We start from the raw sequence: 15,874 nt of genomic DNA on the forward strand, positions 1-15,874 counted from the left end.
TTTCTTCTAGAATGTGCTCTGTTGATTCCAGTATTAGAACCCATCTATTATAGTCTCAAAATTACCTCCTTAAGACCTAGCACATTTCACCTTTGACTTTTGAACAGGATCTTGCTATATAGGAGGCAATGTGCTTATAGTGGGTCAAGCAACGAACTTGGAATGAGTCCCTATCTCCTATCTCCTATATGCTATAGCTGTGTCTCCCTTGGCAAATCACTTTATCTTTATCTCTTTGAGACTGTGTATATATGCGTGTGTGTATGTATGCATGTGTATATATATATATATATATATGTATATATATATATATATACACATACATATGAAAGTCATAGCTTAAAGATCATTTGTAAATGGAGAAAATTGATTATTCAGTGCTCCATACCTGTGTGAAGAATGTTGTCCTGAGCTTAATAGAAAAGAAATTCTAGTCTTCTCAAAGAATATACTCAGTACCAAATTCACTCCAGGTCCCTGAAGAGAGAGAAAAAATTTTTAGAAACAGTCAGTATGTAGAATAGCCAGCAATTTGACTGTATACTCATTGCTCCCTTGCCACACTAGAGGCATTTCCTTTTAAACAACACCTGGTACTATCTTTCTTATAGTGGGAGAGCTCATTCACTCTATGTTTGTCTAGTAAAGTCAAATCTGGATACCTACTCTGATTTCTGTTACCTATTAGGTTAGAAAAAAGGGTTTATTTGCTATTGGCTATGTGTGCTCATTGTAGAGTGTGCATTGCTAGGACAGGATTCAAGTCTTGAATGTAAAGTTTAGGGTAGTTAAATGCTAGCAATTAAAAATTCCACTTGAAAATAAACTTTGTTTTTCCCAGAATAAAACTTTTTGGGGTGGATTTGGGGTAGACAAAAATAATTCTAGGTCAGTACCATTTCTTTGAAGACAACAGAGTGTACTCTCTCTGATTAGCAATCTCTTGCCTGCCCTCTAGGCAGAAAGGAAAAACCTCCTTTGGAGAAAGTTCAGTGGAGGAAACTAGAGATTTTTCTTCATTACTCCCTGTGAGACAAATCTAGAAAGACCTGTGTGGAAACAAAACCTACATGGGCAACATACAGTAACATACCATCCCAATTCTACAAAGAAAATAAAGATAGGGACCAGACCTGTGAAATTATTGGTAGAAAGAACTCCCTCTATTAGTATAGTTCGGCACCTTCTCCGTAACTAGTAGGATTAGAGAGATCCTTAGATAACTGAGAGGTAGTGACTTGTCCTATGTCACATGCAATAAATGTCAGAGGTGAGACTTGAAACCAAATCTTGCTGGATTTAATGTCAACTGGAATTCTATTCAGTACATAATGCTACCACATATAAAATAGGGATAATATCTTCTCCCACATTTGGTTGTTGTGAAGCTCAAATAAGGTAATTTATTTAAAGATCTTTGTAAACTTTAAAGAATATATGGTGGTAGAGGCAAGATGGTGGAGTAAGGTCAAGGACTTGCCTCCCCCAAATCCCTCCAAATAACTTTAAATAAAGACTCTAAACAAATTCTAGAGCAGCAGAACACATGAAAAGATAGAGTGAAACAATTTTACAACCCAAGACAACTAAAGTTGGCAGGAAAGGTCTGTCACACCAGGGTGAAAGAGTACCATAATACACCACAGGCCACATAAGTGTAGCCTGGGCACTAGAAAAGCCAGAGCAGGCCTCAGGGGACTGAATCAGTGGTAGCAGTGGTGGTTTCCAGACCTGTAAGCCCACAGATAGTAAGGGGATCAGACACTGAGTCAGAAGAAGATTTATAGGAACCCCTTTGCTGGCACCAGGACTCTATTGCATTGCCTATACTTGGATCTGTGTTTCAATCTTGGGTCTTAGTCGCAGTGTGAGGAGTAACACTAACACAGTAGAGCTTGTGGCTTCAGAGGAGTATGGACCCTGGTCACAGTTACAAGGTTGAAAAGTGTTTATAGTCACTCACAAACCAATGCACAGCATAGGAGAGTAGTAAACACTTCCTCTCTAGATCATAGTGCCTTGGAAGAGCCCAAAATTTACTTGTCCCCTGAATTACCTCTGAAAAAGCTGCACAAAGCCCTTGAAGCTTGGAACTGTATGCCCTCCACCCTGGAAGCAGAACTCTGTTTTAGCTTAGAGTTAAAAGTCAGGAAATAGAAAAAAAAATACGTTCTGACCATAGGAAGCTACTATTGTGACCAGAAAGATCAAAACATACACTCAGAAGAAGACAACAAAGTCAACGTGCTTGCATCCAAAGCCTCAAAGAAAAAAATATGAAATGGTCTCAGGCCATGGAAGAGCTCAAAAAGGATTTTAAAAATCAATTTAAAAAGGTAGAGGAGAAATTGGGAAGAGAAATGAGAGTGATTCAAAAAAAATCATGAAAAAGAGTCAACAGCTTGGTGAAGGAGGAACAAAAAGTACTGAAAAAAAAAAACAACACCCTGGAAAACAGAATAGGCCAAATGGTAAATATAGAAGAAAAATCCAGTGAAAAGAAGAATGTCTTGAAAAGCAGAACTTACCAAATAAAAAAAAAGACATACAAAAAAAATTCAAAGAGAAGAACTCATTAAAACATAGAACTGACCAAATGGAAAAGGATGTACAAAAGTACACTGAGGAAAATAGTTCTCTAAAAATTAGAATTGGGAAAGTTGAAGCTGATAACTTTATGAGACATAAAGAAACGATTAAACAAAGTTATTAATTTTTTTTCAAAAAGTGGAAGAAAATATGAAATATCTCATTGGAAAAGCAACTGACCTGAAAATAGATCCAGGAGAGATAATTTATGAATTATTGGACTATCTGAAAGTTGTGATTTTTTTAAAAAAAGAGTCTAGACATCATCTTTTAAGAAATTATCAAGAAAAACTGCCCTGATATTCTACAAACAGAGGATAAAATAGAAATTGAAAAAGTCCACCAATCACCTCCTGAAAGAGATCCCAAAATGAAAACTCCTTGGAATATTATAACCAAATTCCAGACCTCCCAGGTCAATGAGCCAAACAGCCAAAAAGAAACAATTCAAATATTGCAGAACTACAGTCATGATAACACAAGTTTTAGTAAATTCTGTATTAAAGGATTGGAGATCTTGGAATATGATATTCTGTAGGTCAAAAGGGCAAGGATTATAACCAAGAATCACCTACCCAGTAAAACTGAGTGTAACTCTTCAGGGAGGAAAAATGGATTTTCAATGCCATAAATGACTTTCAAATATTACTGAGAAAAAGATCAGAGGTGAATAGAAAATTTGACTTTCAAAAACAACATTAAAAAAAGCAGAAAAAGGTAAATAATAAAGAGAAATCATAAGGTATTTGATAAGATTAAAGTGTTTAGATTCTTATATGGGAAGATAATGCGTCTAACTCCTAAGAGCTATCTCATTATTAGAGCTGTTAGAAAGAGTTTACATAGACAGAAAGCAGAGCTGTGAGCTGAATGTGATGCTGTGATTACCTAAAAAAAATAAATTAAGGGATGAGAAAGAAGAATACACTGGGAATGGGAGAAAGGGAGTGCTAGAATGGAATAATTACCTGACATGAACAAAGGCCTAAAAGAGATTTTACAGTGCAGGGGAAAATGGGGAAAGGGGCGAGGGAAGCACACGAATTGGAATTGGCTCAAAGAGAGAATAATATACACACTCAGTTAGCTGGAGAAATCTATCTTACCATACAGGAAAATAGGAAGGGAAGGGGTAAGAGAAGTGGGTAGGGGTAACTGATAGAAGGGAGTGCAGTTTGGGGGAGGTAAAAGTCAGAAGCAAGACATGTTTGAGGGTGAGACAGGGTAAAAGGAGATGGAGAGTAGGATAAAAAAGGGGGAATGGAATGAAGGGAAATACATAGTTGATAACCATTACTGTGGGAAAAAAAATACAGTGAGTTTCTCTGATAAAGACTTCATTTCTCAAACGTATAGAAAACTGAGGCAAATTTACAGAAATAAGAGCCATCCCTCCGTTGATAAATGGTCAAAGCATATGAACAGTCAGTTTTTGGACAAAGTAATCAAAGCTATCTATAGTCATACAAAATGCTTTAAATCACTATTGATGAGAGAAATGCAAATTAAAACAACTCTGAGCTAATAATTCAAATCTGTCAGACAACCTGATAATACAGAAAAATAAAATGACAAATGACTAATTTATTATTGATAAAGTTGCATACTGATTCAACCACTCTGGAGAGCAATTTGGAACTGTGTCCAAAAGCCTATAAAACCATGCATACCCTTTGACAAGTACTAGGACACCAAATAGATAAAAAAGAAGAAAAAGACCTATGGGTATAAAAATATTTACAGAAGTTCTTTTAGTGGTGGCAAAGTATTGTAAGTTGAGGGGATGTTCATCAGTTTGGGAATGACTAAACAAGTTGTTGTATATAATTATGACAGGATACTATTGTGCTTTAAGAAATGGTGAGCTGGATATTTTCAGAAAAAAATCAAATAAACATGGAAAGACTTAAATGAACTTATGCAAAATGAAATGAGCAGAACCAGGCAATCATTGTACACAGTAACAGCAACATTGCATGAAGATGTACTATGAATAATTTATCTTTTTTCTGACAATTCTATATTATTCATGATGAAAGATGCTATCCATCTCCAGAGAAAGAATTGGTAGACTTTGAATGCAGACAAAGATATATTTACTTTATTTTTTGTCCGTGTTTTCTTTCACAGGATGACTTACAAAGAAATGCATTTTGCTTGACTACACATGTATAAACTATGCCAAATTGCTTGCCTTCTCAATGAGGGTGAGAGGGGAGTCAGAGAATTTGGAACTTAATGTCTGAAAAAAATGTTAAAATTGTTTTTACATGTAATTGGGAAAAAAGAAAATATTAAATGTGAAAAAAAGAGCATATGTGTATTTGAATAAATATTACCTGAACAGTGGAGTTGTGTCAATGTATTTTCCTATTATATTGATTGAAGAGCAAGCCCACCCAATTTGAAGAGTCCTTTGTCAAGAAGTTCCATTACCCTCATTACTAGAATTTCTTGAGTTGGCTGCTGTTCCTCCATCTCTAGACAGTGGAAGTTCTGGACAGTCCATTCTTTTCTCCCCATGGGAGCTCAGAGCTGACATTGAACTCTTACCCCTATGAGAAGAGAGGCAAATGAAAGCCTCTGTGTCCATGCCTCTTTGATGAAGTATATTCTCTGCCCGGCAGTAACTCCACTGTACTGTGTGCGATGGTGGTGAAAGGCCATTCAGACACTACGAGGCGAGTTACAGATAATTGGATTGTAGATATTCTTGTTAAACTGGACATGGGTTATGCTTTATTATGGTCTTTTAACCAGTTTCTAGATTCTTTCCCATTGTTGGAGGTTGTGACTCAGGCCAGGGCACCTGACCTGCTTTTATTGCAGACTATTGTGAACAGTTCAAGAGAAACACACAGAGGATGAGTCTTTTTTTCACTGAACAAAATACATTTTCTTAATCTCTTTTCATCCAGATTCTTTAGGTTTTGAGTGGTCACATCCTGAAAAGTCACAAAATAAATTTACACCTTGATAGCGTATTAGAAGTTATCAATTACTTCTCTCAATTTATACAAGAGGAAACCGAAGCCCAGAGAAGTGAATTACTTTAATAAATGCCACCTAACTGATAATTTGTGGAGCTAATATTTGAATTCAAATCATCTGATACCAAAACTTGACTGATCACAGTCTATTTAAATAGATCATATGTATGATCATGCCATTTCCATGCTATAGATGAATTTTGCCTCTAAAATATACTCAATTAAATTGCAGCAATATTAATTACTCCTTGTATTTGCAAAGCACAATCCTAGGTAAGGGGCAAGAAATTCTGCTCTCAAAGACCCTATATTCTACTGAAATAAAGCAATCCTTAGGCAGATATCTAAGGCCTTCCATAATCTAGCTCAAATCTATTTTTTTAATCCTTATCGCGCAGTCTTCTTCTTACATGGACTAAATTCCAATTCATTTCTCTGGTCCACAAGCACATTTTGCTCTCCAGCTCATATCTGTAAACAGAATCTTTACACATGTAAATTATTTTCTTCCTTCAAATTCTAGCTTTTGGTACTAGTGTCTCCATAAAGCAGAGGAAGCAAATGGATTGCAAAGGGGAGAGATATGAATTCCTCTCTTAACCCAGCCACAAGGGAAGTGTTAACAAATCAATTAATGTACATCTTTCTTTTCTCTTATTTCTTGCTACTGGACCCTCAAACTTATGCATGGTTGTCTTAGCTTTCCTTTCTATTGTTGACTCTTTCATATGACCATTGAGTTAGAGTTGGAAGGGACCATAAAGGCCCTCAAGTCCAATCCTTTCATTTTTCAGCTAAGGAAACTGAAAGATTAAATTACCTGTCAAGGTCACACAGAAAGTCAAGGCCCAAAGTGTCATCTGAAGGCAATTCATCCTGATGAAAATTTTACTGTTCTGTCAAGTATGGTGTACTACCCTGAGGTCAGAAAATATATCTTATTTCATAATCAAAGTTTGTTGAGTGTAGAGGGTGTTTTTGCTTTTGTTTTTTCTTGTTTATCTCCCAGTACCTAGAATGGTATGCATCTTTTAGTAGATAATTAATAAATGCTTGGTCCTTTAGGTTAAGGCCTTTTCAGGTACTCTCTTAGAGTGAAGTAAAGCCCATTCAATGAAGAGGCCTCTCTAAGAAGTGAGTGGAGGGATGGTCCCTTTAATTAGAAAAAAATCAAGCTAGGAGGTGAAGACCCTCAGATCTTCCTGAGAAACAGTTACTACTGATATTCACTCTAAGCCTGGAGGGCCCCAAATACAGCCATTAAGTGGAGCTTGGGCAGGGACCTATTGTGATCCAATCTATGAGTTGCAGAGAGAACAGGGTTTAAGGTTGTGTGAAGAAATAAATTATATAAGGAAGGAAGGAAGGAAAGAAAGAAAGAAGGAAGGAAAGAGAGAGAGAGAGAGAGAGAGAGAGAGAGAGAGAGAGAGAGAGAGAGAGAAAGAGAGAGAAAGAGATTGAGAAATCTAGCCAGTAAACCTCTAGTTAAGTGAGCAGCTTCTGGTCATCAAAATTTACCTTCCTTTGGACAGGAGAATGAGGAGATGGAGAAGAAGAGGGAGAAGGAGAGGGAGAGGTTTGGCCTTGAAGGGTGCTCAAGACCCCAAAATACTGACATGCCAGGTCCTGCCAAATGAATTCAACTCAAGCCTTCTCAGCCAAAGAAAAAAACAAAGTTTATGAAAGGTTTGCCATATTGGGTAGACTCTTAGGGAGCCTGAGCATTTGTGATGCTATTGCCAGTGGAACAGAATAATGTGAGCAGAGCTAGATTGAATCTGAGAGCCTTCACGGAGGCAAGATGGAGCTTATATACAGAAAAATTGTGGGAGGGATCTAGGGGTGGTCAAGTAGTCTGGGGTGACTAGAGGAGGGGTTTAGGGAGGGTCTTGAGGAGGAGTCTAAGGAGGATCTTGATGGTACTGGGGTGACTCTAGGTCAAGACTCCAGGAGTGATATTAAGGGTGGGGAATAGCTGATGGTTACCCGGAGATGAAAGACAACCAAGGGCTAGGGTAACAGACTTGGGAAACAGCCAGAAGGCAGTCTGGAGGTAACTAGACAATGGAAGGCTAGGCTAGGCTATTTGGTCATGAAAAGCTGGATCAAGTGGTAAGATTCAGGGTGGGGTTCAAGGGGGTTCCCACAATCTAAACCCCATCAGAGAGTGAGGAAGATGACAAGCTGAGTTACACATCTAGCTACCTTTCAGGTAGCTCAGTATACTTGCAGGCTGTGTTTCTCCTTCATTTTTGAAGAGGACCATGACATCAGGGAAATGATGACATAACTTGCAGTTGACTTGGATTTGAGTGAGGGAGGGCTGTGCAAGGTCACTAGCCTCATTTTCTCCTCCAGAGCCATTTGGATCCAGTGACCAAATATTCATCAGGATGACTGGAGATGACCCAGGGGAGACCCTGGTCCATTTAGGATAAGGCCTTTTCATGTACTCCCTTAGAGTGAGATTAAGCCCATTTAGTGAATAGGTCTCTTTAAGAAGTGCCCCTTTAATTAGAAAAAAGAAAAAAAATTCAAGCTGGGCAGGGAAGACCCTTAGGGTTGCTGTTCCAAAGAGAAACAGTTAGCATTGACATTCACTCTAAGCCAGAAGGGCCCAAAATATAGCCATTAAGTGGAGCTTGGACGGAGATGTATTATGATCCAATTTGTGAGCTGCAGAGAGAACTGGGTTTAAGGTTTTTTTGAAGGAAGGAAGGAAGGAAGAAAGAAAGAAAGAAAGAAAGAAAGAAAGAAAGAAAGAAAGAAAGAAAGAAAGACAGAGATACAGAGAGACAGAGACAGAGCGAAAGACAAGAAAGAGGAAGGAGGGGGGGAGGAGGGAAAGAAAGAAAGAAAAAAGAAAGAAAGAAAAGAAAGAAAGAAAGGAAGAAAGACAGAGAGACAGAGACAGAGCGAAAGACAAGAAAGAGGGAGGAGGGAGGGAGAGAGGGAGGAAGGTGAGAGAGAGGGGGAGAGAGAGAGAGAGAGAGAGAGAGAGAAGAAAGAGGGAGGAGGGAGGGAGGGAAGAGGGAAAGAAAGAAAGAAAGAAAGAAAGAAAGAAAGAAAGAAAGAAAGAAAGAAAGAAAGAAAGAAAGAAGGAAAGAAGGAAAGAAAGAAAGAAAGAGAGAAAGAAAGAAAGAGAGAAAGAAAGAAAGAAAGAGAGAAAGAAAGAAAGAAAGAGAGAAAGAAAGAAAGAAAGAGAGAAAGAAAGAAAGAAAGATAAAAAGAAAGAAAAATCTAGATAGTAAACCCCAAGTTAATTGGGCAACTTCTGGCCATCAAAAGTGACCTTCCTTTGGAGAGGAGGAGGAGAGCGAAAGGGAGAGGGAGAGAGGGTGTGTGGGATGAAAGACCCTCACCAATTAAAAGTTAATAAGGAGCCATCTCAGGGTGGAAACAGAAATAGATTTTATTCAATTCTCGAGAATCAAAGGAGGCGCTTTACAAGAGGCAAAGCACCCATAATCATACCTAACACAAGAGAATTCCCGCCCCGCTCTGACCCGTCTCACCATTGGTCGGGAGGCGGGCTTACAATCTGAGCACAAAAGCTAGACAAAGAACTGGGAAACTGAGGCACAGAAACTCCAATTCCCATTTCCTTAGTTAATGATTGCAACTGAGGTGTCATCTATAAATCTAAAGAAGGAGAATAGGAAAAGGGGAGGGGGAGACCCTCTCCATTCTCTTACAGTACTTTTATAGTAAAGGAAAGCAGGTCACAGTGACCCTATTCTTACTGAGCAAATCTTTAAACCAGAACCAGAAGAAGGAACAAAAAGTTTCAGGGTAAACTTTCCCAGAGGCTGAGCCATCAGACTCTCATGGCCTCAGAATTTATTTTGGTTCCCTATTTGTTGATTTTTAAACATTTCTTAGTATAGATATAGATATATATTTATACATATCTTCCCTATGAAGTCTTCACATTTTATTTACCTCACACAAAGGGGAGGAAGAGAATGAGCTGAGTTACCCAACCAGATGGGTCCCCTTTCAGGCAGCTCAGTCCACTCACAGGTTGTGTTTGTCCTGTTTCAAAGAGGACCCTGATATCAGGGAAATTTTGATATGACTTGTAGTTGACTTGGATTTGAGTGCTGGTAGGATGTGCAAGCTCACCAGCCTCATTTTCTCCTCCAGAACCATCTGGATCCAGTGACCTGATATTCATCAGGATGACTGGAGATGATCCAGCATGCAATGGGAAACCCTGGTCCTTTTAGGCTAAGGCATTTTCTTGTACTCCCTTAGTGTGAAGTAATGCCCATTCAGTGAATAGGCTTCTTTAAGAAGCGAGTAGAGGGATGGCCCCTTTAATTAGAAGAAAGACTATCACTAAGTTGTAGTTGTAGTTTTCTTATGACTTACATGTACTCGCCAATGTGTACAACATTGATAAAATTACACATCCAAGTGTAACCTATGATCTAGCAGTCCAAAGACAGGGTTCATGTAAACTAGGCTTAATTTAGGGAGACTAGGGCTGCTTCCAAATCACATTAATTAATTAACTCTTCTTATGGATTTAGTCCTCAGCCATCATTTACTCTGTGAAAATCTCAATTTTTGTCTGTTTCTATGAAAATAGGGGATCAAAACCTTACAAGGATTCAAGATAACAAATGTGTTTATTGTATATAAGATAGCCTTCATTTATCCATACATTAGATGTGAAAGACTGAAAAGGATACAAATATAATTGTCCTCCATTTCTGGTGGATCTTCCTTTTCTACAGAGTCCTGAATTCTCCCAAATTCAGGGACACTTTGTTCATTGGATTCCCTATAGTAAAGGAATTCTTAACCTGGATCCTGTGACTTTGATACATAGCTATTTGTATACACACATATATATGTATGTATGTGTGTGTATTGTTTATGTATATGTATATATATATATATGTACTAATATACACATATTTTTTTCAAAATGAGTTATTTCCTTTGTAATGATAATAATTTTATGCACTGAACTATATTATTGTGATCAGAGATTTATAGACTTCACCTGCCTGACAAAGGAGTTGTTGACATGGAAAAGGTTAAAAATCTCTGGAGGCAAAATATACTTCGAGAGCTTACAGAAGGAACCCTGATTACCACCACCACCACCCCCCCCACCATTAGACCTCTGTTATCTGTGCTCACTCACTTTTATGGAGGGGTAAAAAGTCTAGGTCCCTTGCTTCATCACATAGTGACTTTCATCTTTTTTCTCTCCCAACTAACCTTTAGCATTAGGGGACATGCATGGGATCCTTTTCTCTTACCAATATTTACATTCTTCAATTTTTTTCCTCAATAATCTGCCAGATCCCCATACTCCTGAATTTATGGCTCCCCATGGGGCAAGCTCTGAGTCTTGTTACTCCAGAAATTCCTCTTTTCTTACAAGAAGATTAGATTCTGGGAGTAAGCTTACCACAAAATCCTTTTTCTTCTAGCTCCAAGGCATGGCCTAAGGAATCATATTATTAGGAGACAAGTATGTTTTTGCCTGTCCTTCAAAGAAGCCATAACTTCCAGCTTCCCCCTACATTTATATTTTTCTCAATATCTCTCCAGGTGAAAGGCAGATGGGAAAATGTCAATCAATTAATCCATCAGTAATCATTTACTAAGGGTCTACTATGTGCCCAGCACTGTGCTAAGGTCAAAAGCAAAAACACTGTATGTCCTCAATGAAGACTGTTACATAACTCCTGGCTTTTCCCAAGTTGGTCTGTCTTTTTAAGAAGTTTAGCTCACACAATTCATCTTAGAGGTTGTCTCCATCCATGAAATCCATCCTAGAGAAAGAGTGGAGGAGTAGCTTTAAAATCAATGTATCCATGTTGGGGCATGCAGTTTCTGAGATGTGATCAGGGAATATTTTTGTTCCTCTCAAAAAGGTGGCAATGAATATATCTACATCCTCCATTGTGGGGTGCTTTTAGAAGTCTGAAACCAAGGCTCATACCCAGGAAACCCAATAAATTTATTGGACAACTACTATGATCACTTGACATATTTATATGATATACTGAAGTCAAATTGATGAGTCCTATTGAGCTGCCAATCCACTAAAATCTCTGGGTCTTCTTTCCCTCTATCCCACAGCTAGAGACACTTATTAAGACCAATTCTGGAGAATAGGCAGCTTTCAGTGTCCAGAGTTTGTGGGATCAGCTGAAGAAGCATGATTGTTGGATATATTTTGGTTAAATCATTCCAAAACGGTCAAAGCCTTCAGGAATGATTCTTCAGAGTCAAATTCTTTGAGTCTGGAGTCTTATAGAGTGAATAGCCCAATCTTGAGACCTGAAAAAGATTGAATGGTTGCCTCGGCCAGTTGAACAACAGGACCTTGAGAGAATTATTAAACACTGATCTGGATTTCATCGGGATGTTGTCCACTATAGTGTATATACTTAGGCCATCTTCATTATTCCACAGGGTGGTCCAATTTTTTAGACAAACTAGTGAGCTCATTTTTTTGCCAGCCTTAATTATTGTCCCATGAGGGTAGTTATATAAATAGGAATGGCTAAGTAGGGATGTTTAGGAATTCTTCAATTTAGCTAGAAATTTTATCACTGGATGGGAGGAAATGACTGCTTCCAGAAGGGAATGGAGAAAGGCTTCAAGAGGGGTCATGGCTTATCTGTCCTTCTTAGGATCTCTGTTTTTCTTTAAGATTCAATCAAAATCATACCCTCAACAGGAAGTCTTTCTCAGGCTGCCCTCCTTCACAGTTGTTAGGGCCTTCCCCTCTACAGTTATCTTTAATATATCCTGTATGGATCTAGCTTGTGAGTATTTGTTGAAATGTCCTCCCCCCATTAGAATATGAGCCTCTTGGGGCCAGAGATGATTTTTTTTTGTCTCTTTTGTTTTGTTTACCTTTCTTTGTATTTCCAACACTTAGTATGGGGCCTAGTACATAATAATCACTTCACATGTGCTTCCTGATTGCTTCATCGACTGAAAGCCTCCTTCTCCTGGCCACAGAAGAATAATGTTTCTAAGTTCAAATATGCTAGGAGAATTATTTGAGAATCAGCCACCTAGCTAAGTTGATATTCTATGGCATGGCTCTGTAGAGGCCTGAATTTTATGTTTTCATTCCTTGGAATTTGCTTAGCTGTGTGATCCTGGGAAAGTCACTTGAACTCTGTCTGCCTCAGTTTCATCATCTAGAAAATGGAGTTAATAATAACACCTACCTCCCAGGGTGGTTGGGAAGATCAAGCAAGATAATCTTTGCAAAGTACATTACAAACCTGTAAGCTCGGTGTAAATGCCAGCTATTATTATTCTATAATTACAAGTAGAAAACAATCTGTGCCAGGTCAGGTGTGTTCAATTATTCTTCTTTTCAATAAAGATGTATGGACTATGCATACAGAAGACACCTTATGCCTACAGATAAAGTCATTGTTGGACATAGTGTTTTGTGTTTTCTTTATTAGAAGGAGGGTATAATGAAGAAAAATGTAATAATATATTATCTTTTTGTGGAAGGGAACAATGAAAATTGAAAAAAGAAAAGTGGGCAGTGCTTGGTAGAGAGAATATTCAAGAGTACTGGGTGGATGTTGCAAATAGGAAAATTTATGCTTAATGTCAGGAAAAATTTCTTAATGCTTAGTGTTTTCACAAAATAGATTTTGCTGCCTTTGTGGGGATAAGGTGGTACAGTGAACAGAAAGGCAAAGTTTGTATCATGACTTTGATATTTATTAGCTCTGTGTCCCTAGATGAGTTAAAATCTCAGCATCTGTTTAGTAATCTATAAAATGGGGCTAACAACTACAACTTTTTCCCAAGGTTGTTGTAAAGGTCAAGATAGAAAATACACATTAAATGTGTTGTGAATTGTAAATCACTCTGTAAATGCTATCCATTATTATATTCATAGGTTTCCTTCGCTAGGAATCTTCAGAGAGTTTTATGGTTAACTATTAGGAACATTGTAGGAAGGATTATCATTCCAGTACGAGTTACACTAGGTAACTGCTGAGGTCCCTGACCTGGAAGTGGGATATTTGGCCTGAGATTGTAAAAATTCTGATGGGAGTAGGATGATGAAGAAGCTGGAATCTAGGCAGTGTCACTGAGAAATGGTTAGGTAATAGTATAGTGAACCCAAGAATGGGCACCATAAGGTAAAACTAGTGAACCAGAGACCAGGGTGAGAGGGAAGGGAGTCCAGGTCCCTGTGGGAGAAGACCAAAATTCTGCTAGTATGGCTAGAAGATGGCTTGCAAGTGGTGTAGTGACCCTAATATATGTAAAAAAGAAAAGGAAAACTCACCAGAGAAGAGTCCAGGGTCCCATAGGCAGGTGTCCAGATTCCTTTGGGAGGAAGAAAAAGAAGGCAGAAAGGAATGGAAAGGAATAATCATTTATATAGTACCTCCTATATTATGCAGGGCAGCTTGGTGGTACAGTGGATAGAGTGCCAGACCTAGAGTCAGTAAGACTCATTTTTGTGCATTCAGATCTGGCCTCATACCCTTAGTAGCTGTGTAATCCTGGCAAGTCATTTAACTGTTTGCCTCAGTTTGCTCATCTTTAAAATAAGCTAGAGAAGGAAATGACAAAGCACTCCAATATCTTTGCCCAGAAAACCCTAAATTGGCTCAAAAAGAGGCATATATGACTGAAAAATTAACACCAAGAACAACAATATGCTAAGTGCTTTTACAAATACAAGAACTCTGAGAAGTAGGTGCTATTAATATACTCATTTTATAGTTGAGTCAACTGAGGCATATGGAAGTTAAATAACTTGCCCAGTGTCAACCAGATACTAAGTGTCTGAGGTGGGATGTGAATTCAGGTCTTCCTAATTCCAGGCTCAGCATTCTGTCCATTGCACCACCAGAGTACAGGTGGCATAGCTTGGGATAATAAATTTTCAGAATTGTAAAGAATGACAGAGTCCACCTGGTCCAAATTAAACATGAACAAGAATTTCTTCCCCAATATACTCATTCTATGTAGTCATCCATACCAATGATTTCCAAAGTAGGAGCTAAGTAATAAACCCAAGGAATGTGTCATTAACTAATAAGAAGGTAAGAAAATTGGTTGCATTCCAACCTTTCTTTCCCTATAGTCAGTCATTCGCCTGTCTCTAATATACCACTCCAATCAACACACTCATAGTCTTCTTTACTTATGGACTCCCTTGTGCTATGGGGGAGGGCGTGGTTTGAGCTCTTCTGGGCAATTATATCCTAACCAGTACTGAAACTACCAGTTCTCAATCTTTTTGATGCTTTATTCTTTACTCAGGTGAAATATTCCTTATAGGCTACCAATTTCCACTTAATTGACAAACATGATGGCCATTTCTCAAACCTCATCCTGTTCTGTAGCTCTGCAGCATTTGCTACAGGTTTCTACCCTCTCCTGTTCAATGATTATTGTCCCCTCTTTGGATCATTGGGACATTTCTTTCTCTTCTGACCTGTTGAATTCTTCTACTCAAAATCCTTGTCCATACCACATTCCCTAACTTTGGGTATTCTTGGCCTCTCTTTTACTCTGGCCATTCTATTCCTTAGTAATTTATCACTCCCTTATGTTTAATTATCATCTCAATGCAGATGACACTCAGATCTGAATGTGGAGTCATAATGTCTCTGCTGAACTCTTGTCCCACACCACCAATTTCTTATTAGACATTTCAAGCTCAATGTCCCAAAGGATTCACCTTCTTGATCAACATGAGTAAACTGTATAATTTTGCAGCCAATAAAAGCTAATACAATCTTAGCTACATGAAGCAAGAAATGGTGTCCTAGACTAGGGAGGTGTTAATCCCAGTGTATCCTGTCTTAGCCCAACCTAAGCTATGGACTTACAACCAATAATAGGTCGTATAGCTTAGTAAGGTTTCTGTAAAGTTCTCACTTCCCAAAAACCTGCCCCAAATCATGACTCCAGGGAACTTAACCCACCTTCTACTACTTTACAATTCTTCTGTCTATGTTTTTGTTTAACTCCACTTGAATGTAAGATCCTTGAGGTCAGGGATGATCTTGTTTGTTTTAATTTGTATCTTCAGTGGATGTTTGATAAATGCTATCTATGTATAATTTCACTCTCTCTCTTTCTCTGTGTCTGTCTCTGTCTCTCTCTGTCTCTTTCTGTCTGTCTCTCTCTCTCTCTCTCTCTCTCTCTCTCTTTCTCTCTCTCCCTTTCTCTCTCTCTCTCTCACATACACACACACACACACAGACACAGACACATATTTAAGTCTGATAATATTTGGAATATTCAAATGAAAGAACATCTGA

The sequence above is a fragment of the Trichosurus vulpecula genome, chromosome 3, assembly GCF_011100635.1.
Source record: "Trichosurus vulpecula isolate mTriVul1 chromosome 3, mTriVul1.pri, whole genome shotgun sequence".
Taxonomy (NCBI): domain Eukaryota; kingdom Metazoa; phylum Chordata; class Mammalia; order Diprotodontia; family Phalangeridae; genus Trichosurus; species Trichosurus vulpecula.